This window comes from Macrobrachium rosenbergii, chromosome 10 (assembly GCF_040412425.1).
Source record: "Macrobrachium rosenbergii isolate ZJJX-2024 chromosome 10, ASM4041242v1, whole genome shotgun sequence".
NCBI lineage: Eukaryota > Metazoa > Arthropoda > Malacostraca > Decapoda > Palaemonidae > Macrobrachium > Macrobrachium rosenbergii.
In genome coordinates, this window is record NC_089750.1 from 2089860 (window position 1) to 2117364 (window position 27505).

The 27505-nt window shown below is 36.3% G+C and overlaps 2 long non-coding RNA genes across 2 annotated transcripts; one reads left to right on the plus strand and one right to left on the minus strand.

The window, feature by feature from the left end:
* The first annotated feature begins 2503 nt into the window (after positions 1-2503).
* Positions 2504-18335, plus strand: LOC136842404 (uncharacterized). Its single transcript, XR_010854201.1, has 4 exons — positions 2504-2748; positions 8062-8241; positions 11947-12132; positions 18199-18335. It is a non-coding gene; the product is annotated as an uncharacterized lncRNA (long non-coding RNA).
* Positions 17343-26662, minus strand: LOC136842405 (uncharacterized). The gene is made up of 3 exons (XR_010854202.1): positions 26503-26662; positions 21336-21448; positions 17343-17857 (listed from the first exon to the last, which is right to left on the minus strand). It is a non-coding gene; the product is annotated as an uncharacterized lncRNA (long non-coding RNA).
* Between the last annotated feature and the right edge of the window lie 843 nt (positions 26663-27505).

The window sequence follows — 27505 nt, forward strand, 5'->3', positions numbered from 1 at the left end:
ATTTATTTTTATTTTTTATTCCTTTATCTCGAAGAAATTCTATTTTCTTTTAATTTTTTTTAATCGTATCTAACTTATCCTCGCTTGCTGATGATTTCGCTGAAGAAAAATTTTTATATTTAACTTTGTGCCATAGCCGCATGTATTCAACCATTTATTGTTTAAAGCTTCCCATTTTTATCGTTAATGAGCTATATTCATCTTATGTGCATTGAGGTATCAATAAATGATCGGAGAATTATACATTAATTTTCTCTCGTCAGTGCAAGGAGCTTTTGTCTACTTCATAGCGACAAATGGCAGCATTTGATTTCCAACTTACAGGATAATTTCAGAAATGAGGAAGGCCTTCAGTAACCATTAAAATGCTAAATAGGAGTTAGATTTCTCACAGTGATGTAGTGCAGAGGATTTCATTTGGACATGACAACGATAGCAGTGAACCTGAACTATCAGATAGTTCTGATGGTGACAGCAGTGAATAAGGTGATATGTTTAGTATATCGTAGATACAGATAATTTTCCTGCTTCATGTTTCGTCAGAGAATCGGTGCTCGGAAAGTTTTATTGTAGATAATAAATTTACATTTTAAACAGAATTCAATTAAGTCTGTGTTTGACAGTTTATTTTGTGGGGGTGGGGAGGGGCAGTTTTCCCAGGTGAAACTTGTGGGCAAGAGCAAGCGTCGTTGGTTTCTCACAAAGATTTTCAAGCTGAGTAACGGAAATGGCGTTGCCTTACTCATTGCTTTGAAAAGTAACACACTGAAATGAATCGCTGATAAAAACTACATAATTCAGTATTTGAATAATGACCTACCTATTATTTGCATATCTTAGCACTCTGTTATAGTAAAATAATAGTTAATATGATACGATAAAAGCAATGAAAATATAAATTAACAAAGTAAAAATTTCAAGGGAGAAAATTAGTCAGTTATTATACGTCTGGTAGGACAGTGACTGACAGTGTTGCCAGATATGTCATTTTTAGGCTAGATTTAACATAATTTGCATCTAGCAAAACGAATTGCATTTAGCCGACAGCCGGAAAAGTCAGCCGAAAACACAAATTCTTTCGCCATTTTGAGCCGCTTTTTGGTTTTGTGCAAACATTTATTATAGTTTCAGTATGACTGAGGTAATCAAATGCATCAGGTACTAAATTATGAAGTAAACAGTTTCGAATTACTGTATCTATATCAATGCTGGGGTCACTGAGGGCGAGGCGGGTTGGTTGTGCCTTGGATTAAGGAGAGAGAGAGAGAGAGAGAGAGAGAGAGAGAGAGAGAGAGAGAGAGAGATACCATTAACGTAAAAATTTATAAAACCATATGTTCCTGAAAGCATTTGACACGTAACCGTGTATTGTGTTGTACGTTAAACTAAATATGGAAATACGTAATTTTAACGACAGTTAATGCACGAAAAATTAAAATGAATAAGGCTTTTTAATCTAATGACTGTGATCCGTATACATAAATTTTCTACAAGGCCCTTGCAGAAATTGCCAATTTTTTGTGAGATTGCTAGATAACTAGACGCTTCTGATTGAAAATCTAAAGAAAAGAGCTATAGGCCTACTTCCATCAAGCCAGCATCTCATTGATCTTTTCATCTGGAACTTGGAAGAAAGTGTGTGTGTGTATATATATATATATATATATATACATATGTATATATGATTCCGAAACTGCATCTTGTCTTGGTTATACTGAAACTGAGAATTTTTTTTTCAGAACTACCCAAGAATCTGCCTACGGATCGAGAGGAAAACCTGGAAGGATGATCACATTTTTTTTATAGCTCTCATCAAAGAACTTCTCCACAGGTTCCCAAACACTGTAAAAGTGTTGAACACTATATGTCACTGCTGAAAGTTTCAGTAACTCTCCGAGTAGTAACAGGCTGTGTAGCAACCCTCCTTGAGTATTTTGGTGTTAGTTCGGAAAATGCTACAAAAACTGAATTCTAGTGGAAAAAGGCATAAAGTGAATACACTATAAAATTTTGGGCCGAGGTTGGAGGTTACAAAGATGCACCACGAGCTACCTACTGTTGCTCTAACCATCATAAATTTGCTACGCTCTAGTGCAAAAACCGAAAGACTTTTTAGTCAGATGAACCTGATTAAGAGCTAAAGAAATAAAATGAAACAGACACCACTAATGCATTACTTCACATACGATATGACCTAAAGAGAATGTCAGAAACTTCTGTAACATATTATAACTTCTCAAAAGTATCAACCTTCATGCAAAAGTGCGCAGAAAAAAAAAACTGCTAAACGTCATTCCACAAGATATATATAAATAAAATGTAAGAAAAGACATTGCATCATATTTATTTATTAAAATACAGTATATAACTTCTGTATGTATATCTAGAATATATAAATACGGAGGCACAAAGGAATTAACCATTTTTATAGGCTTTTAAGATTGAATTTAGCGATAGTTGTTGTAGCACTTTTTCCTGAGATATATTTGGCAACACTGCCAACTGAATGTTTCTGTTACAGTTAATGGTGAGAATATCTAAATTATTATTTTGTGTGTACGGCAGGTTATTGGCTTTCGACTCTCCGTGTTTATAAGTTAATGAGAAACAGGCTGAATAGGTAGACCACTCATCCTATCTTGCGACCGAAAGTCCAGTGAAGAACCATATCCTTCCACTACCAATGCGACCATCATGGACGTCCACGTTACTGTCATGTCAGTGCTGGTCCAACCGTGCCCTTAGAAGGTACGTCACCCTTGAAGGGGTCAGGTTTGTATATTTTTGGAAAAGTACAAATTATTTTATAAGAAATTTGAAGTGTGAAAAGGAAGGTTGATAAATTGTTGTATGAAGTATTGCTGCCCACGTGGAAATGTGACTCTGACCCTTGTAAGGTTAGGATGTTTCCTCCTCCAAATATGTCTGACCTTTAAGTCCGTCTCAGTCCACGTGAATATCGTAAAGCTTTTCTTCACGCTTACCAGATCGGTTGCAATAATTCTATGTTTTATCGAAGCAGCCGTGTGATATGTTTGCAGCCTAGGATGTAACCAGAAAGGGAACCAGCCCAAAACGTTTAACGTATTCCTTTCTAGGTTTTTGAATTTATTCCAATTGTTTCCACCTCAAACTTTTCGTACATCTTGAAATTGTTTTTGTTCCCCACAAACCCGTAATTAGACATTGAATACTATGACATCCGTAATTAGACATTGAATACTATGACATCCGTAATTAGACATTGAATACTGTGACATCCGTAATGAGACATTGAATACTATGACATCCGTAATTAGACATTGAATACTGTGACATCCGTAATGAGACATTGAATACTATGACATCCGTAATTAGACATTGAATACTGAAGACATCCGTAATTAGACATCAAAATACTGTGACATCCGTAATTAGACATTGAATACTATGACATCCGTAAAATAGACATTGAATACTATGACATCCGTAATTAACGACATTTGAATACTGTGACATCCAAATTAGACATTTGAATACTTTTTGACATCCAAATTAGACATTGAATACTAGTTCCAACATTTTTCCGTAATTATGACATTGAATACTTTGACATCCTGAATTAGACATGTGATACTAATGACATCCGTAAATGAGTTGTTTTTGAATACTATGACATCCGTAATCCAGACATTGAATACTATGAATCCGGGGTTAGACATTGAATACTGTGACATCAAAACAGTAATTAATGACATAAAATGAAAATACTATGACATCCGTAATTAGACATTGAATACTCTAACATCCCTCCGTAATTAGATTTATTGAATACTTGTGACATCCGTAATGAGACATTGAATACTATGACATCCGTAATGAGACATTGAATACTGTGACATCCGTGTTATAACATTGAAAACAATTATGACATCCGGATGGACATTAGACATTGGGTTATATCCAGACATCCGTAATGGCTCATCTACATTGAATACTATGACATCAGAAAATGATAGATGGTGATGAATACTGTGACATCCGTCATTAACATTGAATACTATGACATCCGTCAATTAGAAATTGAATACTATGACATCCAGGTAACACTAGACATTGAATACTCAATGCATGACATCCATTTTCAAAGAAATTAGACATTGAATACTATGACATCCGTAATTTAGAAGATTGAATAGACTGACATCACGTAATTAGACAGACTGAATACTGTGACATCCGAAAATGTCTGACATTGAATACTTTGACATCCGTGAATTAGACATTGAATACTGTGACATCCGTAATTAGACATTGAATACTATGACATCAGTAACCAGAATGCATTGAATACTATGACATCCGTAATTAGACATTGAATACTACTGACATCCGTAATTAGACATGAATACTAGACATCCGAGGATGGGGATTTTAGAAACATTCAATATCTATGACATCCGTGTTTAGACATTGAATACTTTTTATGACATCCGTGCATGAGACATTGAATGCTATGACATCCGTAATTAGACATTGAATAATACCAAATCCGTAATTAGACATTGAATACTATGACATCCGTAATTAGACATTGAATACTATGACATTGACACCTATCCTACTGTGGAGCTGGAGTCCAGCAAGGATGGTAAATCTGGTGTGGTCTCAAACTGTTTGGGAGCTTTTGAATATTTTATTGGAAGAATAGTTAAATAGTGTATTATTGTGTTATATATGAGATCTGAAACCCCTTTTTGAGGAGAATTTTATAATTTGCCAATAAGACTTAGCCAGCCATTTTTAACAAAAACCCATTTTGGGTTTATGTAAATGCTTGAAATAATAAAATGATTGAGCACTAAGAAATCCAAAAAACCAATTCTAACGCTAGATATATATATGTTCATTTATTTGGCAATTTTGCCGTATTAGCTAAAAAGGGGGTGGTATTGTTCAATTATTTGTGCCAAATTAGTCCCATTTATTCATTTTAATTTGTCATTTCACATTCATAAAAATGTTTACATTTTCAAAAGAGCGAAATGAAGTGCTACTTTCAAAATCTGACCTTATTTCTTCCGCAAATGATTTGATTTTATAAAATAATGGGTACCCTTTTTTAGAGAGGCTTGGGGCTTATGCACATTTATAAATGATTGTTGAGACTTAACAAAGTATGTTCTCAGAATTCAAAATTGTGTAAATGCTTGAAATTATAACCAGTGGACATAGGGAAGGAAAATTTTAAATATAACCCAATTACAGCTGAAATTCAGGCTAGGTAAAACTATATAGCAGCTCCACGGCGGCCACTTCCTTCTAACTTGAATTTTCTATGGTTTTTTGTACTAAATGTTCATGAAGAAACCTATTAAACCTGTGGCACTGTAATGTAATTAACCTGTAATTAACCCCAAAGAAGTCCATCCAACAAGGGCAGTTTCCATACGGAATCTTCAGTCAAGACAGAGCACTTTTGTATATACATCTGTTTCCAAAATCAGTTAATGGATCCCTTGAAACAAAGCAACCAATAAGTTGTTAAGGTATTTTGTACCCCCACTTATAATTCCAGTACTAAACACAAAAGGGACAATTCCATTTTACCGACAACAAACAAATGCAAAAACGCCAGTATCAGAACCCCTAAAAGTGTAGAAAAAACAGTTGAAAAGGTAAAATATTCATCGGCTAATATATCCGTAACTTTTACCTTAGGCTAAGATCATCATTTACTTGGCTATCTCAATTGAGGAAAAAATATATGATGCCATAAAAAAATATTGTTCAATTGTTTGACCGAGAAATTATCAGGCATTTATTGTAAGTTAGCCTTCACAGTCACAGAAGCTGAAATATTGGGATTGTAGCATAATTGTTTCTACTTATAAGAGACTGTCCAGTCAGTTTTCGAGGCAGTTGGATTGTCAGAAGTAGGCTTACAGGGATAAAAGCTTGCTTTATGGGTGGACCATTTTGGTAACATACCAGTGAGGTTCTGTGTCATGTAAAATTGTTTATTTTGAAAGTGTTTTTTCTCCAAAGGATGGAAGTGCTAACACATTATTAAACTGCAGCATGCAACATTTCTTAGGGCCTTTCTCTCCTTCATGGTTGAAATTGAAATGGCCGTTTGAAGGCATTACAGTGTTCCAGTTGGTCAGAAAAAGACAAATGTCTGATCAGAATCAATCATATGTATGTGTTGGATCTGATTTAAAAACCTGTAACCTATAGTAGGTAAAGATGAGATATATATACCCAATGTAAGGGTATGTTGTAAGAACTACCTATTCAACAGAGCTGTTTGTGGACTGCTTTCACTTTGAAGAAGAACTAGAGAAGAAATTTGTTGGCTTGAAAATTTTTTTTATTTGTTTCTTCAAAATTTAGGAAATTGGAATGCTAATGAAATTTTGCTTTATGCCATTTTTCGAATGGAGTAATGCATCACCCAGAGTGGCCTTGTATTGTATATACTGTTTGTCATCAAACTACTCTTCCTTGATTGACTTGGATATTTTGCTTGTGACACCATTTTGTAATTGCATTCCTGTCTGTCTGTACCAAGGCATATAGTTTGTGAGGTCTTAATGCTATCGCTCATGGCCAAAGATGAAGTCATGTTTTCTAAAATATAGTAGTGTAGTATATTTCTTTTAATATAATGTTTTATCGTGTCACTAGTGCAAATGTGTAGTAAAGGTGTCATGACTTTTATGGAGGTTGTCTTCCAATTTTCTGACTGTTTATTGTGTGATAATTATATCAAAGCCAAAGCTAATTACCAATGCATTTCTCATCTTTAAGCAAGTTATTTTATAATTTTTGATGAATTTGACTTTCATTTCCAATGCCAATGATGATTTATCCTGTTGCAGTTCCCTATTTCTAAGATAAAGGAGATTCCAGGTTTAGGGTCAGGTTAGATTGGGCCATTTTCAGAGCCAAAGCCTCTACCCATTCAGGCTAGGCGCAAGCATGCTAGGTTAGGTTGTTGTGCATCCTCACTTTTATTCTCCCCTGCCCAAAACCCTGGTTTCTCCATTATGGTCCCCCATTTTTGCTAGATGTATGGGGTGTTGCAATAGCTTAGTCTAGCATTTGTGAAAATATCAAATTCAACATCACATTCAAAACTATCATAAAACACTGTGTTTTAACAGGTTTAGCCCACCCAAGGTTGTATGAATTAACCTTATAGCCAATCAACTTGATGCCGTATTAACACTGGTATATCCTGACCTAATGCCTTAACCAACCTCATCTAGGACTCATCATCCAATCCTATTTGATTTAGAGGCATTGTCATTCTGGCTTCCCTAACCTATAGTCATGTTACCTCACCTCAGTTGCCATTTCTACCTTGACTGGGAGATCTCGACCTACCCTAAATATAGGTGATGCCTTTCATGCAATCGCTGAGTTTCTTCAGGATCAAAAGCACATGCTGGCATAAGACCAGCTCAGTCTAATGTTGTACTGTACTAGTAATACATAGGCATTTATGTAAGCTGTGACAACTTGTCATGTGAATGGTATTTTGTAAGTTTATAACTGCTAAAATCTCTGCACTTCCTTATTGAATAATACTGTATTGTAAAATTCAGCAACCCTCTCAGTCTTACTCTTCCTATTTGCCCAAGTTGTTGGGTTAATTGGTAGTTCTCAAGCATAATAGAATTAATTTTTTTATCAGTGTCAGCTATATGAATGAAGACCAGTGTAAGGGTATGATATACATAGTATGAGAGTTGATTTTGTAGTTAAGTAGTTTTTCTCTGCAAAGTCTGGAGGTCTCATTTGAGGTTATGTGTTTTCATGAATAACCTTTCTATTCATATTTCCTTTGGGAATTTTTTGCTAGGTACCTATGAAACTTTGGTTTGAATATTGTGAAATATTAATTTTGTATTAATACACCATGTTAGTCCAAGAGGTTTGGAAGTTCCATTTCATCCTCCTGCATTTTTGTGCCATTGAATTTTTTTTTTTTTTTTTTTTTTTCATGTATAGATTTTTCTTTCTTATGAATGCATAGTTGTATTCTCTTGCATTGAACTGTGACACTTTTTGCAGGTGTAGTTTGATTGACTGAAGAGGTATTCCAGTCATGGGGAAAATTAAGAGAATTTGCCAGAACTACCATGCCACTCTCAAGGAGAAAAATGAGGAGGAATCACGGCCAACCATTCAAGCTTCAAGTGGGCAACAGCTTCAGCTTGAGGTAGAAATGACAGATGCAGTGTCTTTACAAAGGTATTTATTTTCTCCCATTTTATCAACAATCATGCTATCTATGAAGCTGGAGTATATCTCACTGTTCAGGATGTATCATTAGCACAGAGTAGTTAAATGAGACAAAGGAATCACATTTTTTAAGACACATGGATGAAGGTTAGAACGAGTTGGAGCTAAATAAAATGGATAGCCAGTTAGGGAAGGGAATTGTATTTTGCAATCCTGAGAAACTTTTTTTCAAGGCATAGTATTTTTTCTTCACTGAACAGTACTTCTACCAATGACAATTTTCTCACTGGATTTTTCCTGCTTTCTCTTTTTCCTCTTCCTCTTTCTGGTCATCATCAACTTGCTTCTGCTTACAAAGATTTCTAGTCTACCACTCTCCATTCCATTTTTTATCACTTACACATTTCCAAGACAAGCTAATGTTCTTTTGAGTCTTCTGTTAAAACAATGCCTTCTGCATATAGGAACTCTCAGGGCCTCTCGATAAGTTTCAGTTTGATAATTTTAATATTCTTAGTGTACACCCACTACCTGTTTCATCATTTGTACCTGGGTTATATACAGGCACAGGGTTCTTAGAGGACAGTGAACAGAAGTGTCAAGCTTAGTGTTAAGATGTTGAAATCTTAGTGTGTTAGTTTCTTTTCAAAATGGAAATAAGAAGATACCATATTACATGTTAAATGAAATGTTCACACAAGTACAGTGAATTATGAAAACGTCATTTCACCCTATCCTATGGGGTCATGGCATAAAAACTGCACTGCCTAGGAAAATTTGGTGTATCAGGCAAAATGTCTAGTGTTCATAGGTTTTAAAAATGGTAATTCAAACTTGTACTCCCATGTTGAGCAGCTGTTGACTGGTGTTTGCATACGAAATGGGTTTGTATAATTATGAAACAACACTTATGAGCACACAAATTCTTGCAGGGGAGCACAAGATGACTATGGTTTGCACTTCTGGTCTCAATTTCTTGATATGCCTGCCACCATTTTCGCACTTGTGTTATGGTATAGCAGAGCTCCTAGTTTAGAGTGATTTCTTTCTGGTACCTTTTACTTTCATGATGCCCATATAACTGTTTCATGGTACTCTGTCAAATGCCTTCTCAAGATCCACAGTTGTTTGTGGTACAACTTTTTATTATTTTTGCATGGTACTGGACTGTAGTTGCCTCAGTACAAAGATTGCTCTTTTATTGATATTCCTGGTCCAAAGTTAAACTGACCATTTTTGAATTGAACAGTCTGTGCAACTGCTCTCCCAGCACCCTCTGCAGTACTTGTAGTATGTTTTGATATATTCTGATCAGCTCATCAATTACTATTAGCAAGTCAGTTATTACTTATATTGGTCATGGAAGAAAGGTCCTATTTTTCACAGTACAGGTTTTGCAACTCCTTGTGTAAATATTTGCTCCTATCTAATGTGAAATGAAGGATCTTCTTCAACAAAATCTAGGGTGGATAAGTAAGTGGTCTTGAAATTGAACTCTGTGTCTCAGTGCAATATGTTATTTAAGGTTCCTTGGTATTTCACAGTGCTGTATTGGTGTCATTGTACAATAAGCTTTGTCTTGAATAACATAAAAAAACACATCTGTTACAGGAATGAAACTTTCTGTTAAAGGGGTTTCTTTCTAGATAATGGTAGCATTTACATAATTTTTTGAGGATATAACTGCCTAACCTCCAGATATTTACTGTTAATGAACTGTCACTATAATCCTTAGTGCTTTTGCTTGAGTTTTTATACAGTACTCATATTGCAGAGTATATAAATAAAGGCTGTAAAAGGACCAAAGAAAAGTAAGTTCATGCATGTAAATAAGGGGAAAAATAGCAATAGGTTTCCAAAACAAAATTTATTAAAGAACAAAACTGGTATACATTAAAAAGTTGGAATGTGGTTGTCCTAAAATCAGCCACACCACATGCAGACCTTGGCTTACAAACAAGGTTACAGATTAAGGTCCATATACAGAAAGGCAACTTCATTCAGCTTTAGGGGCCCTGCTGTCATAATGCCCAGTAGCTACCGGAGATCTTTTGTCCTCTTATATCTGTGGCACTGTTCTCTAGCCAGTGGTATGAATGTTGGTATTTGTAAGTTTCAGAAAGGATGTATTGTTATGTTTTAAGAGTATTGCCTCAGTGGTACAAACATTGATTTGTAATTGTTGTGCCTATACAGTAGATGTATTCATTTTCAGGTAATTTTGGAATTTGATTCTGTGGAAGCTTGCACTGCTTATCAGAGGCTGTTTTTGTTTGTTTTTTTAAGAATTAGTACAAGTCATGAATCATCATTGTACAGTGAGTTTTTTTACATAAATTCACAGATCAGTTTTTGTGCAGTAATAAATATATGCAGGGTACAATTGGCAAATTGAAGGTTCAGTGCGTGCTATCTGAGGTTGTATCCCTTTGATTTGTGATGTTCCATGCCAGAATAGCTTGATAAACTTGGTGCGTCTTTGAGTACTAAAGCTGTTACTGGTAATTCTGTAGAATCTCTGAAGAGAGACCTTGTTAGGATGTCAGATATAAGCAACCAATAACTGTCAGGTAAATGCAGTTGCTTCCTTTGTATGATTTTTCTGCAACAATTAGCAATGCGTGGAGCTGCAATGGAAGAACGTTAACTTGATGTCTTTTCATTTTGAAAACATGGACCATTACAGAAACCTTGTCATAATCACCTTATGATTCCTGAATTGACTACTTACCTCAGGAAACTGGCTTTGTCCTCATCAGAGCAGCATTTCACATTCAGTTTTTGTGGATATTGTTTTTTTGGATGTCCATTGTAGACCAGTTTCCAGGTACTCTGTTCTTGTAATCAACAGAAATTACTCTCTGTTCTTATAATCAACAGAAATTACTCTGGGTAGGGTAGTATCTATGGGATGAAAACAAATTATCTGGTCCTTTGCATAACCAGAATGTCATCCAAATATAGTATTGTAATTGCAAGAGGTCTGTGGTGTTGCAAATTCATTCCTGCTTTCTGCTGGCATCTGAATTCAGTTATATCAGTTGTGTTTTGTATAACCTTTATTTATTTATTAATTTTTTACAATTTATTGATCTATCACCTTTTCCTATACATTTTTTCTCTGCAGGCCAATTTTCCTGTGGTGCCCTCATGGGTTTTGAAAGTCTGTTGACACTTCATAAGGGTTTTCAGCTGGTAATTTAAAGTTAGTCACTTTTTGCCTTGGATAGTAAACCTGAGCTTATGTGAACTTTGATATTTCAAGAAAGCCTAAGATGTCAGCCAGGCATGTATTGTCCAGTTTACATACAACGCATGAGGTGGGTTGGCACCTTTAAGAAGGTCGACTCATTCCCAAAAGTGGTGGATTTTGCTTCTGAAAGCAGGTAGATTTAGTGCCTGAAGAATTTTGCATTGTGTGTGCATTATCCCATAAGGTGACGTGCAATGTATTTTGTTTTGTCCTCTGATTCCACATACTGGATGTCCCCACTGGTGCAAGTTGGTGGCTTCCATTAATGAAACTGTGTTAATACCAAGTATCACTAGGCGTTACTTAAGTTTGGATGTTGGGTTCACTGTTACACTGGCAGTTTGAAGACTTGTGTAACAGAAACATTGAAATTAACTGATAAATTTTTTGCTTTTATTAAACATGATACTCAAGGTAATGTATATCGTGAATATTTTTTAAAAATTTATTTGATTTTACAGCAGTTGATTAGGGCATGTGAAAAGAAGCCAAGGATGGAAAGAAAAGAGAGAAAACAGCTGATGGTTGGAGACATCACCATTTCCATCGTTAGAGGAAGTTCTTGCTGCATCTCATCAAAATAAACACTCTGTTTCTAGTAAAGTTAGGTCGACAAAAAAAAGCTTTAAAAAGGCAACAGAAGAAATGTAAGTATCGTAGCAGTTATTAGAAAACATCATGTGGTGTTTTGTTCTTATTTTGTGTAGATTTCTTGTAGATCTGAGATAATGTTTCTATACAGATGACAAAAATATATTTAACATAAATTTAACTTTATGTAGAAGGAAGATAGTCAAGTGTTGAACAGCTTTTCTAAGCAACAGAATATGTGCATATTGATGGGTGAGACTTATTCCCCCATGGGGATATTCTCCATGTCGCTAACACATGCTCTTGCCCTGCTGGACCAGACCAGTGCTGGTATGTGCTCTTGTCACTGTCGTCTTGGCGGGCCATAACACTATAAGCTTCTGCAGTATTGCCCTTGCATCAACCCTTACTTTAGGCAAGAAAGGTGTTGGCGTCTTTAATCTAGGAAACTGCTTTTCCTGCGCCGCTTGTTTGAGAGAATGATGATCTTGCATTACAGCCATAAAAGATTTGCAAGGCTGAATTCACAATCACAGAATGTGACAAAATTTGAGACACCTGATGAAAGGCCGTTGCTGTCAACAGCGTTTGTGTTTTGTTTTTTCAGGTTTTCTTTTATTAAATGTCAGGCATCTATTTAATTCAACTTTAGATGCTTTTTCTTCATTTCCTGAATCCCATCATTGTTGAAGATATCATTCTTACCCTTTGTCATTTTGTAGACCTTCCCAATTCTTTGTAATTGTCCCCAGCTTTATTTGCTACATCTTTGTTACATATCTCAACTGAAAGATTTTATTATTTAGTTTAACCTGACTGCTTTAGTCAATAGATTTCTTGATAGCATGACCTAATGGTTTGTTTTGAAGAAGTTGACTTTTGAGAAGCATATACTTGACATAATATTGCTTCCTCTGTTTCTCAAAAAGTTGGTGTCTTGCTGAAATGTTTTAGAATGTTTCAGGTTAAAGGTATTTTATCAGTTTTTTTAACTTTATTTTTCCATGGAGAAGATGAAGCTGTTTTATCAAAGTGTTTTAACTTTCCATTTTCCTTGTGGGAGAGATGATTATCCATTTTCCTTGTGGGAGAGATGAAGCTGTTTTATCGAGCGTTTTAACTTTTTCCTTGTGGAGATAAGCTGTTTTATCGAGCATTTTAAGCTGTTTTATCAAGCGTTTTAACTTTTTCCTTGTGGAGAAGATAAGCTGTTTTATCAAGCGTTTTAACTTTTTCCTTGTGGAGAAGATAAGCTGTTTTATCAAGCGTTTTAACTTTTTCCTTGTGGAGATGATAAGCTGTTTTATCGAGCATTTTAAGGTGTTTTATCAAGTATTTTAACTTTTTCCTTGTGGAGAAGATAAGCTGTTTTATCGAGCATTTTAAGGTGTTTTATCAAGCGTTTTAACTTTTTCCTTGTGGAGAAGATGAGGCTGTTTCATCAAAGTGTTTTAACTTTTTTCTTCCACCTTCTTCCTTGTTTGGAGTACTGTTCTCCAGTGTGGTCTTCTGGTGCTGACTCACAACTCAAACTCTAGGGCAGAGTTGTGTCATCAGTCAAGTTAATTTTCCAGCTCTTATTGTTGACATAAAGTGAGCTCATTATATTTGTTGCATTAAATGCACTAGTGACTAAACATCCTCTACATCCTTAACCTGACATAGCTGTGTTTGCTTACAAGTCTAGGCAGGCTACTACTGCAAGTAATGTAATTTTCTAGTATATCAGGTTGAACACTCACAGTTTGTAAGGAGTTCATGTTGGCCACAACTAAAATGTCAAATAGTTTGTCTAGCACAGTTGTGGAATCTTCTGATCTCCAGGTGTTTAAGTGAGGAACAAATTCATTCTTGTTCTCTCCTGACATTTTCTTAATTTAGGTGTATCGGTTTTTTCTATTCCCTCATATTTTAATGTGATAGTTTCCTTAACTTGTCTCTCTCTGCAGACTGATTTCCCTTTGAAGCCTTCTTGGGTTTATAGTCTGTTGACACTATCCATAAGGGTGTTCAGCCGATGCTTTAAAGAAAGAATAATCAAGGCACTGGAATGCATAAAATACAATCCAATTACTTAGGCTTAATGAGCAATCACACACAAAACATTTTATGTTGGATTGTAGAGCAAAAGAAAAATGCTAGGTTTATATTTATGGAACTTAAATCTTCACATTATGGCCATTTCTGTTTTCTGGTTCTTTTTAAAACTGACAGCATTACTAGTGGGGAGGATATACAGTATTATAGAGAAGTGGCGTAGGTGCTCCTTGTCATATTGTGGAAAAGCCACTTTACAGGATGGCAACCATGCCTTCTTCATTAGATAAGGGAAACTATTTTAAATAGATTGAAAGGCCAGCCAAACATATTTTAATATTTGGAAGTAGGTATTAAGACAAAATTTGCTGTTAGGATATACATAAAATACTTATGTTTGGATTATTTATTTTACAGTCACACAGAAGCAAGCTACAAGTAAATGTGATATTCATATAGTGAATCAGGAAACATAACCTATTTTATGGAACATGACAATTGTTTTGTGTAAGAGATTACTTGTCCACTTGTACTTACAGTACGATATTAGATTTCAACCTATTTTATGGAACATGACAATTATTTTGTGTAAGAGATTACTTGTCCACTTGTACTTACAGTACGATATTAGATTTCAACCTATTTTATGGAACATGACAATTATTTTGTGTAAGAGATGATTACTTGTCCACTTGTACTTATAGTACGATATTAGATTTCAGACGTTAAGGAGTTAGATCAGCCGTTTGTTGTGTGATGAATTGATGGGGCGTGGCATCTGCATGGACGACAATGCACAGCTGGCTTAGCAGGCTCTCTTGATAATAGTTAAATTTCCTAGGAGTGTGCCAGCTTCTTGACGACAGTGGCAAGCCCAGTATTTAAGAAATGGTGAAGGTGATTACCTTTCTACACGTGACAACTTACAACCTGGGAATTTTAAGAAATACTGAAGTTTATTTCTCAACATATATGACCATGTACAGTCAGTTGTGCATTACTTGGCAGTCTTCATGAAATCCATCAACGTTCCAACCTCTTTATAATGATGACAACCAGCGGTGCAGGAGTGATTCTTCCAGTTTGTTGATAGTGAATTAAGTTGAAGGATCATTATTTTATATTAAGAATAATTAATCAGCTGAAGGTCTGTTAATGAAGAACAATCAATCAGAAAGTCTTGGTGATCATCTCGATAATTACATAACCAGTTGAATGTATTGGAGGAACTAGCTTCTCTACACCTGTGACAACACAGAAGTTTGTCTGTTAATGAAGACTAATCACTCAACAATCCATAGCTACCAAGTAGTTGAATGTGTGTTAATGAAGATACGGAGAAGACTGTCAACCTAACTGCTGAGTAACCATAACAACCAGCTAAATTTCATTGTCTTCTTTACCCTTACGACAGCACGTTCTGCTCAGCGTGACTTGGCAAACTTCAGTGGGCTTCTCTGCACATCACTGTGCACACACCAATTGATATCCATCATGTATAGAAGGAACTAATTCTTTTGACTGTGACAAGATAACTTGCCTTGGCAGACTTTTCACTGTTGGTTTCTCTGTGTGCAAGAGTGCATACCACTGGCATCCAGCATATCTTAGCAAACTCCAGAGCAATCCAGTGAACAGTTGGGTTGTGAATATTCAGCTTATCTCTTGACAATTCTCATCACTGCTGGATGTATCTCTTGACACTTCTCATCGCTGCTGGGTGCGTCTCTTGACAATTCTCATTGCTGCTGGGTGCATCTCTTGACAATTCTCATCGCTGCTGGGTGCGTCTCTTGACAATTCTTATCACTGCTGGGTGCTTCTCTTGACAATTCTCATCGGTGCTGGGTGTGTCTCTTGACAATTCTCATCGGTGCTGGGTGTGTCTCTTGACAATTCTCATGACTGCTGGGTGTGTCTCTTGACAATTCTCATGACTGCTGGGTGTGTCTCTTGACAATTCTCATGACTGCTGGGTGTCTCTCTTGACAATTCTCATCACTGCTGGGTGTCTCTCTTGACAATTCTCTTCACTGCTGAGTGTGTTTTGACAATTCTCATCACTGCTGGGTGTGTGTCTTGACAATTCTCATCACTGCTGGGTGTGTGTCTTGACAATTCTCATCACTGCTGGGTGTGTGTCTTGACAATTCTCATCACTGCTGGGTGTGTCTTGACAATTCTCATCACTGCTGGGTGTCTCTTGACAATTCTCATCACTGCTGGGTGTGTCTCTTGACAATTCTCATCACTGCTGGGTGTGTCTCTTGACAATTCTCATCACTGCTGGGTGTGTGTCTTGACAATTCTCATCACTGCTGGGTGTGTGTCTTGACAATTCTCATCACTGCTGGGTGTGTGTCTTGACAATTCTCATCACTGCTGGGTGTGTGTCTTGACAATTCTCATCACTGCTGGGTGTGTCTCTTGACAATTCTCATCACTGCTGGGTGTCTCTTGACAATTCTCACCGCTGCTGGGTCTCTCTCTTGACAATTCTCACCGCTGCTGGGTGTCTCTCTTGACAATTCTCATCACTGCTGGGTGTGTCTCTTGACAGTTCTTATCACTGCTGGGTGCTATTTGACAATTCTCGTCACTGCTGGGTGTGTCTTGACAATTCTCATCACTGCTGGGTGTGTCTTGACAATTCTCATCACTGCTGGGTGTCTCTCTTGACAATTCTCATCACTGCTGGGTGTAGAGAGTTCTTATCACTGCTGGGTGTAAAGAACAGTTATTCAGTCACAAATCTTATTCAGACTTCATAACCAGGAATAGAGCCAAGTTCAGTCAGCAGAAGTCTAGATGGTCAAGCTCCTGGGTTATATCAGTGCAAGATTGATGTCCAAGCTGGTTAATTCAATCTAAATGGTTGTTATTGATGCTGTCAGGCTTGGTTAATTCAGCCTTCAGATTTCTTGTTATTCAGGATTTGGTAGAGCTGGGTTAAATTGTTCAAATTAAAACACTAGGTTCATGTCCTCCTCACCTTACCTTGTCTTCAAAGCTTCAGTTAAATTAGTCAACATGAAACAAAACTGAGGCTGGTAGAGCTGGGTTAATCAGTTCAGTACTTGGTAGTTCTGTCAATTGATTCAATTCTGGACAGGCAGAGCAGGTCTGACTCTGTTATAAACACCAGTTTTGTACCTCATCTTGCCTTTTCTCCAGTGCCTCAAGGTTTACCTTCTCAAGAACACATATTTCCTGTTTTCATTACTAGCTCAGTTGGTGTGGAGCGTGTTGATTTTAAACATCCTCTCCATAATGTAATGTTCAACTTTGAGTAATGTACTTGGCTTCAAGCACTTGGAAAGTGCAAGAAATATTTGTGCACATTTGTAGCATCCACTTCAGTTACTTTATCTTCAAGATGTGTCTCCAAGATCTAAGTCAACGTGCAGATATAGTGGAGTAGTGAGCGTTAAGGGCAGGTTTGTCGTTGTGTTTGAAGTTTAGTATCATCATTCAAGGGTAGGTTTGTCGTTGCTGTTGAAGTTTAGTATCATCATAGAAGTTTAGGCGTCATAATTGAGGGTGCAGGACTGTTAGAAATGTACACTTTTGTAACTAACTGATTTTCCCCCCAGTGCTATCACCATTGTCAGGTATTTCACACTGGCCTAATTTTGGCAGTTGTGCAAGCTGACTCTTATTCAAACAAGCCTTTAGCACAAGTCAAATTTCCTTCTTTCCTTCCACCGGAAATTATAGGACATCTCCCATTTCTTTGGGCTCAACCTGTAAAACAGAAAATCATTATTGTTTCGTAAATATTTACAAACTTCAGTAAAAGAAATTAGTAATTGATTATATATATCAATCATTTTGCAAAAATATTGTATCAACCTACAATAAATAATCTGGGAAACGAAGTTGTCATTCCTCAAAACTATGATATTTATCAATTCAAAGCTTGAAAAGTGGATGCAAAATTTAGTTGCATTGGCTAAACATGAACTTTCGAGATACTGTATTTGCTCACAATCCATTACCATTTATTTAATATGAACAACTATTTACAACAGTACACATTTAGTACATTGTCATTTTTCAGCTGAAGTTTACTTATATCTTTCCAGGATGGCTGACATACAAACATTGTTGCAGTGAACAGAGACCAAGAATTTGTCAAAGATCCTTGTCAGCAACTTCCAAAGCAGTACAAAACAGAGTTTTATACAAAGATGAACTTGAAAATAAAAATGGTAATAGTTAACCTTATTTTTTTTTCTAATGCTTTTTTATGACAATGTTGTGCTATTCTCACTTTATATGATAGAAATATTTAACCTTTAGGAAATACCTTTTGCATCACAATGTTTTGCTATTATTTTCATTTTATTAAATCTCATACAGAAGGTATTTTAACAAGACCAGGATGTCAATCAGGTCTTGCAGGGCAAAGGTGATAATTTCATCAGACACTGAAGCCAACTTCTTTAGACTGGTCTGAGTGGTGTTATGTTGGTATACCAGACACTGAAGCAGTTGCTTTGAGACAGGTCGGAAGAAATAACAGTTGGGAAAAATATATTACCAGACACTGAATCCAACCTATGGCAAAAGTTCTTTTAAATAAGCGTTGAGGTCTGAAAGAATAACAGTTTTACCAGACACTGAAACAAACATTTGGGCCAAAAATTTAGATAAAATATTTTAGGCTAGGTCAAATGAGATAACCTGCTCTGAAAGCAAGTATCTTCATCTCCTGGCATTTTGGACATCCTTTTTGTCCTTTCTGGACTAGCTCGTATGAGATCATCATCTACGAGACTCTATGCACCTTAGTATAAGGCTTGCTTTCTCTATCATCATCCTTGATAGGCATCCCATCACTTCATTTTATTTATTAATCATTTCCTTCATGAATTCGTAACTTTAACAATTTATTTTCTCTTCATTACGGCGCTGAATGGCCTTCTTGGCCCCAGTGCCTGGGCCTTTGCCTAAATATCATACATCCATCCGTCATAAAAAACATGGTACCTAGGGTTATAATCCTAGGCACCACGGTTTCACGAGAAAAGTTCAGATGGTTTTCTTTCTCAATCATCACTCTTTATGGGCACATCCTCCGTGCGAGTAGTGTTTCTGTTCTTGCAACTGTCCACTGGATGTGGTTGTCTTCTGTCTTGATTGGATAAGTCAGCCAAACCCTATTCGACTTTATGCCCAGTGTTACGTATCTGGTCATCACCTCAGTCTTTGTCAAAATACAACCCTTGTGGCCAAGTCCGCTGACAGGGAGGGAACCATGTAGCTTTCATACAATGTGTTTTTTTTCTCAGTGATATCAAAATTAGGATCAATCAGGTTCCTAATTCATTCTGATGAAGGATACCTAGGGCACTTAATGGCAAAAAGGTTATCCTGACCTCAGAGAAAATGGGATCAAGCACCAGGTATTGACCCAGATTTCTACACTAAACCAAAGAGATCAAAAGTGCCTAAACTAGGCTTATTACTCCTCTTCCTGTCCAAGAATATCCTCCAGAACTCACACCCTAGGGCACCTCTTAATGAGAAAAGCATTCAAAACAAATACTAATTTTTTAATTATTTTTCCTGCACTGGGTAATAACAGAATGAGGACCTGCAACACTTGAAACCCTGACCTTTCTGCAGGATTACTATCAATACCTAGGCAAATGTTATACAGGTATTGTTACCAAAAAATAATTACAGAATTATTATTATTATTATTTTTATTATTATTGTTTCAGTAGATGAAACCTATTCACATGGAACAAGCACATCAAAGGGGCCATTGACTTGCAATTCAAGCTTCCAAAGAATGCTGGTTTCAACCTCCCACCTCAGACCCCACACTGCACAGTAACTGATCATGATGCAGAGCCAATGATTTTTCATCACCAAAGGGGAGACGCGAACCCGCGACATTTGAGTGGCATGCCATGACACTAACCACTATACCAGCATAAAATGGGCAAATAAGGATGATCACAATCAAAAGAAGTACTTGGTGTTATTAAGCACTGCATGAATGGCATATGGTATACATCTTATAATACATGCACAAAAAGGCACGGTATAAACGATAGAAACCACTTGCAATACTGCCAAAAAAATTGCAAGATCAATATGCACAACTCACAAACTGCGTAACCAATACTGTACCAGAAAAAAAGTACTGCTTAAACAGCATGCACCACTTCAACACAGCTGGAAAAAGGCACTGTATAAAACAGCATAAACCATTCACACTGCAACCAGAAAAGATATTGCATAAATGACCAACTCTACTTTTAAAATGTGGCAAGAAAACTGGTACTAAATACACTCATATATACTGCTTACAAGCAACCAGATAAGACACTGGATAATCAGCATAGGTAAACCACTTACAATACTAGAACTCCACACACACACACACACACTAGCTAGCCAAGCCTAATGATGCATAGGCCTATCCATAAATCTTCAAGAGGATTACATTAATAAGCGTTAAGTAGTGTTAATAACAGCTCTAGCCTCTTCTTCACTAAACAGCAAAACAGTCTCAAGAATATTAGCGACTGACTCTGAAGGGGAAAAATTATGCTAATAAACCATTTAACTAATAGGGTACTATCAGCCACCAACATATCCACACAGAAAAGAATGGATTATGACTATCCCGAGTGGCATGAAAAGTTGCCAGGGAGAAAAAACCTCTACAAGAACATTTCGACATTCGGTGCTCTAGCTGCTAAATATAATTCACATTTAAAACATGTTTCTTTCCACTGTATGAACACAGTTCTGTGACATGCACTATGAAAATTCTTTTATATATGTATTAAGTAACATGATTAACCAAGCTAAAAAACAGGATGTTATCTTCATATCCAACAGTGGAAAAAAAAAAAAAATTGCCAGGGAGAAAACCTTGATGGAATTCACTTCTAACTAAAAACATTCTCATTTACCATGTTTTCAATTTTTTCTTTGTTAATATGATGCAAATTAACACAACTTCATTTGAATGTTTTCAAATTTTTTGTTAATATACTGAAATTCCTGACTGAAAAGTGTCTGGAATAAATTAGAAATATTTTGGATTAAGCTACAGCATGTAACAGTTTTTTCATAGACATTTAAGAGGTTAATGAACATCACAGAGAGAAAATTATATCCTAAGGAGATTGCATTAGTTAAAAGCATTTACTCTGCAAAGCATCTTATCAAATTAAAAAAAAAAGTTTTGTTCACATACCTTGTAAGCCTTGAAGAGTTTCAAATACCTGTAGTACCCTGAAGGAAATGAGGAGACTGCAGTATGTGAAATGATCAATGGGATTTCCTTGTCCTAATTGCCACCAGTTATGCCTATATCAGAAATGGGATGATAAAAAAGATATTATAAAGCAGTACTGTACTTTGCAACAACAGTAAATACAAAATAAGATCACCAGTTCTGTAAAGAAACTGGTACAACACTATAAACCTCAATGTCTGCCAAATAAACCTTCACTTTAGTGGCCCCAGTTCTCTTGCGACCTTCCACTAAAGACGGGAGGATGTACAAATTCCCACCCAACAGCTTTCCCACCAAAATATCTTCAAGATCTTATTCTTGAATAAACTGGAGCTAAAAGACCTAGACATGGCTGATTCCTTCTGACTGTTGGATATTTATGATAGTTTGCCCACAAGGAGATTCTCCCAACCAGCGAGGAAAGGAACTGCAAATAACTACTCTCTCTCCATTTCTGTGACTGGACAAAAATTAACTATGCAACCTTCTTTGAGTGCTAATATTGATTCCAATTAATCTGTAAGAACAAAGTCAAAAAGAACACTCACTGTAAGTACTAGGCCAGTGGATGTTTGATAAATTTCTCCCCATAATGGCATAAAATAGCATTAATGGACAGAGGATAGTAATTGCAGCATTTTTTCAAGATGGAATATATATGTCAAGTTATCTATCACTGAGAAAAACACTGGTTAATGTAGGAAAAGGTAAAAATGTTTCCAATGTTTCCACTTGCCTGAATATTGTTCACACAAGGGATATTTTATGTCTTTCTTCTGCATGCTCATAATTTTCTCTACCCATCTTACCCAGTGAAAACATTAAGTTTCAAAGTCAATACTTATGGTCAGACACTCCTCCGCTTTTCACTTGCAGAGTTTCAAAATGAACCATTTTTTCAAGACCTTCCATGAATCTTTTACTTCACAATTCCTTAATAGACAATATAACCCAGAACCTGCACTGAATACAACAAACTTTGATCAAGTGGAGGTCTTGCCATTCTGAAATAACAGAAAATTACTTTGAGGGCCTAGGCCTACTGGCTACCAGCGGACTGGGCATCATTAAGTCAGTAGACAAATCCAAGCCGTGTTTGGCATGTGAGTGTCATGTGACAGACAACAGGTGTCAATGTTTTCAGTACCCTTGATAGACCAACTCAATAATGCGGCTATTGTTGTACCCTTGATAAAGACATTTATCAAGGCAGGGGATATATTATTCTGCATCAAGTGTAAAGGCTACAGATGGTTGGTTAGTAAAGAATGACCAATACACTGTTAACCATTTGAACTTTACAAAAACGCAGGAGCATTTTCCCAGTAGTGATTAGGCACAACCTTCATCCTCAGAAACTAAAGCAAGCAATCACTTTAAGGTTGGTTAGGAGAAAGGCCAGGGTAGGCAAAGGTCCCAGTCAGGGAGGATGCTACAACTTTGGTTGGATTAGGTTAGGTTAAGACGTATTCATTTTAATCTGCGTTTTCTCAACATTATCTAGAAATGAAAAATATAAAGTATTTATTTATCCCACTATCCGTCGTGCGTGTGAACATATTTTACCATTACCATTGGTGACAATCACCTGGTTTTGTCTCTCCCTACCAAAAATCCTGACTTTACCACAACTGTTAAAGGTACGAGTAACACTACCATTACAGAGATGGCTTATAAGTTTCTAAGTGCTTTTCCACTGTTTCTGGACAATAATACCTCCACCTGATTGAGGTTTGTCACATTCAGTTAAAGTTATGGGAAATTTAGCATGTATAAAGAACCTCTCAAGGCAAGGATTTACAAAGATCTCAGAGAAATTGTAAGATTATTTTATTCTTATCAAAACTTTCGAAGGCTAACCTTGGTGCAAAACTAAACTAGTGGAAAACATGTCTTTTTATATATATATTTTTGCTCCTTTAACAACAAATTAATTTCAAACCAAAAACATCTGAGCATATATTTTCCCCAACTGCTCATTTTATGGATTGTGTTTTTGACCATCACTCTTTGGAGCATACCACAAATTTTTGTCCGCCCCCTACCCATACCTTTAACAATCACGGACCATGAAGTGGGGAAAGCAAGGTTTTTTGGTGGGGATCAACAAAAATGTGTGAAAGGCGCCAACAACAATGGCAAAACTGGCTCAGATCAAAAGAGAAGTGTCTGGGAAAAATATACGCCTTTTGGTATTGGATTAGAGATTAATCAGCCACGCCATAGCCAAATACTATAATGCAACAATTGTTCCCCCAAATTCGGGGCAAAAATAAAAGATTAATGTAAACAGAAGGTATCAACTTGACACTTCAAGTCCTCACAATACAGGACTCAATGTCGGAAATGGTAAAATGATGGTTAATTTGGAGTTTATTCCAGAAGGAATACCTAGGCCAAGTGAATAAGAAGTTAATGTATTTACCTATAATCAAATGTGGGCCTGCATTGTATTGTAAGTTCACAGTTTTGTTTTGAAAGTGTTTCATCATTTCTTGGATATGTGACGTTTTGCAAGCACGAGTCATTTGTAGTGCATGCACTATACTCATGTGCATTTTAGATATCTTTCGTTTTTCTGTTATGCAACATTTTTTCCTATAAAAGCTTCAAAACTTGTCTTGGTGAAGTTCCAGGGCTACCTATTGCTACCTAATTTTCCCTCACCTACTACAGTAGCACCTCAGCTTAACAGATACTCTGGGAATCTGGTTTTGTAATAAGAAAGACCCTATATAATAGCCTGTTCTTGAATATTTCCTAGATATCTTACAGGTAACAGCAATTTCACATAGTTCCTAATCTAAATCAACCTGTACTTTACACTTAAAATTAAAGTTAAAGAGATTTATTAAAAACTGCATAACACCGAAATGGCAGCTAAGCGAAAAATAACGAAAACAACGTAGCTGGGAAGTAGATAAGTCCATTAAGTTGATGTCTGTTAAGTTCGGGTGTTACTAATATCCATTTTAGCACTGGCTGTCTTGTTTGTATAGAGTGACAATGGTGAATTGATATATTTTTATGCAATGTAAATTTGTAAAATTACTTTATCCATCTGGAAGTAACCCCTTACACAGATGAACGCTTCTCCTTCACGTACAAAATTCGGTTACCTGCAGTCAGTTACTGGGACTGGAGCAAAGGGAACAAATGTGTGTGCCTTTTAACTGTAGGCTACCCCTCACATTCAGTCAAGGAATGAACTACGTGCAATGTTAAGGGGGAGATTAAGGGTGCCCCCTTACCAAATGGAGCCTGGTTTGGAAGGTCAGGTTGGATGGAATTTCTGCTATTTTGTTTTTATGATTTTGTAGCCTTCTAGGTCAGGTAGGGTCTGGTACCCAAGGTTAGGGTATGTTAGGGAAGGTAAGGTTATGATGCACCCCTGTATTTAGCTGATTGGCCTTGTGATGGCTTTACTCTTTGTAATGTGTTTTTTATAAAGTTTCATTATGGATAAGAACCATGTACTGATTACTTGAGCTTAAAGAATGCATTAGAAATTGGTTTTATTCGTACATTCTTATAAGTACAGCACATAAATCTATGCAATTTTCTGATTGTTTATCTTGTTTATGCATTTCAGATCATTCCTAGTTATGTACTTCACATGATTTTGGTATAACCCAATCTAAAAATCCCTGGTTTCCCACTGGGATCACCCCCTCCCCCAGTTGTTACACACAGTGGGCTGGAGAAACAGAAATTAAAAAGGATTGCACAAACAATAAGGGTCAGAAATGCATAAAATACAAAATGGTTCTTGTATATGGCAAGAAATTAAAGTACTGATATTGTAGTAATACCAAAAACGGGATAGCCATTGAACTTGAACCTCGCCCAAGCATCCAGACAAGCATGAATCACAAAACTGTCATGTTCCCAAAATTATATTGATTGCAAAGCCTGTTAGAAAAGAACTGCTGTCTGTGGACTGCATGTGGTGCACTGTAGGAATTACTAAAAGGTGGCCTATTTGCAACATCCTTTCGACCCTTAAATGCATCCACTTTTTAGCATTTTACTCTACCTCCATTTCTTCAATCTTGCTGACCAACCTCTCTGTTTCTTTTAAGTGCAACTATGGGTGTTTCTCTCAGATTTATCTTTAGATACTTGTGCTTTATCTATTTTCCAGGTCTCTCTATCGTGCTGTCCAACGACTCCAACACACTCTTTTAATTTCTATAGAACTTAATAGTTGAAGATACCCCAGTGCTTGGCTTCTCAAGCCTAAGTCCTTGAATCCAGTCCTAAAAAATGTATAATATAGCTCTAGCTAATACACAACGTGTGGAACACATATAAAACATTGAGAGAAACTTATATACAGGCTATCTTACCAAGTTTAAACATAAAACTTTATTTAAAACTGTTTTAAGCAATTAAACAGAGGAGCTCCGCACAGAAATATCGTTTATCAATAAAATATTTTGACCGAACATTATAGAAAGGTGTCTATAAGGCAGCACAGGCCAGTTAAACTGTGAGATTTACAGAGATAATTTGAGAAATTTACTGGTCTGAGTTTTTACGTTCATCCCCGAGGGGATGGTACTAAACACGGAGTCCAGCTTAGCTTTTCTGTAGAACGACCAAGTTTTATATGAAGGTTCTTGACCTATGGCACATTTACTACGCCAGATTAACCTACCAAAGTAATTCTGCCCCAAAATGGAGAACTGCAGAAATCTGCAAAGTTTTCGAAACTGAGATATGCCACCTACTGGGCTCGGGAAACACTAATACACAACTTACTGCAGTTTCAGAATGATTCTTCGATGCTTTCCACGAATATTTAGGGGGTCCAATTTGTAGTATCTGCAAATTCAGTAGTAAGGCAAGGGAGTATCTACCATTTTTCTCAGTTTTGTATCTTTGCAGATACTGCAGTGTTCCATTTTAGTGCAGAATTATCCACTAACTCAAGCCTTGCATGCAAGGTGTCCTCATTTTCCTTACAAAAAAAAAAAAACTACCATTTGGGATACTAAAAGCAAACTAAACTGCTATATACCTGATTATTAATTGTAACTAGAGAAAAATTCAACTACCATAACCTAAAAGGTCGATATTAATGGAGGAAAATAATATAAAGATAAACACTAATAACACTCACCATATATTACGTGTCACTGTCTAACTTGAAGTGAAAATGAGTTAAGAGTTAAGACAGGTGAGGGCAGATCCCCTGGTGGTCTGAGTACGCACCTGGCAAACTTTTCTGAGCTCTTCTTTCAGGAATGAGTCAATACCTCAAGGAACAGGTCCCGCTGTCATTTTATTAATGTAAATCTATTCTTGTATTAAAGAGCATGATAATATATGTGATTTTCCACTCAAGATTAAGCTGCCTTGCAAAAATGTTAATGTGCATAATTTCCAATAAAAATTAATTTTATCCTGAAATACCTTCCATGGTGTTGACATTTTCCACGAATTTCACTAACTTTCATTAGGCCTGCTGTAAAAGTATGATGATGATTAATTACTTGAATACATATCAAAATATAAATGAAATAGACTGCAGTTAAGAGTTTTTATACATTGCATTAACTATATATTGCACATAAGCTTACATAGGCCTAAGAGCAATTTTTCACACTTTAGTCATCGTAAACTAGGTAGCCATTAACTTTCCACCTACATAATTGCTTTACGAGGTAAATTTCATGGAAACTGGTTCAAAATATGTAGAAGATTCATAGAAGGTGCGTTTGCGTGTTATGCAATGGTCAGGAGTGGGAATATTTAGCTTAAGGAGGCAATGCGTAAAATGTCAGAGTTTCCCCCTCCTTCTGGGCTGAAGTTTTCGTTTTCTTTCATACTCGTCTAAAAAGAATATGGTTAATAGGCAAAATCTCTCTCTCTCTCTCTCTCTCTCTCTCTCTCTCTCTCTCTCTCTCTCTCTATATATATATATATATATATATATATATATATATATATATATATATATATATATATATAAAGTGTTCAGAGATTCCTATTATCCTTTTAACCATCCTAATCCTTTCCTTCCAGTGAAATCTATTTTTCTTTTTTATCTGCCAATTTTGCTTCGTTGTGAAGTTTTAATTGCATTCATTATTTCTCACAGTTTCTGTTATTATACTTTCTAT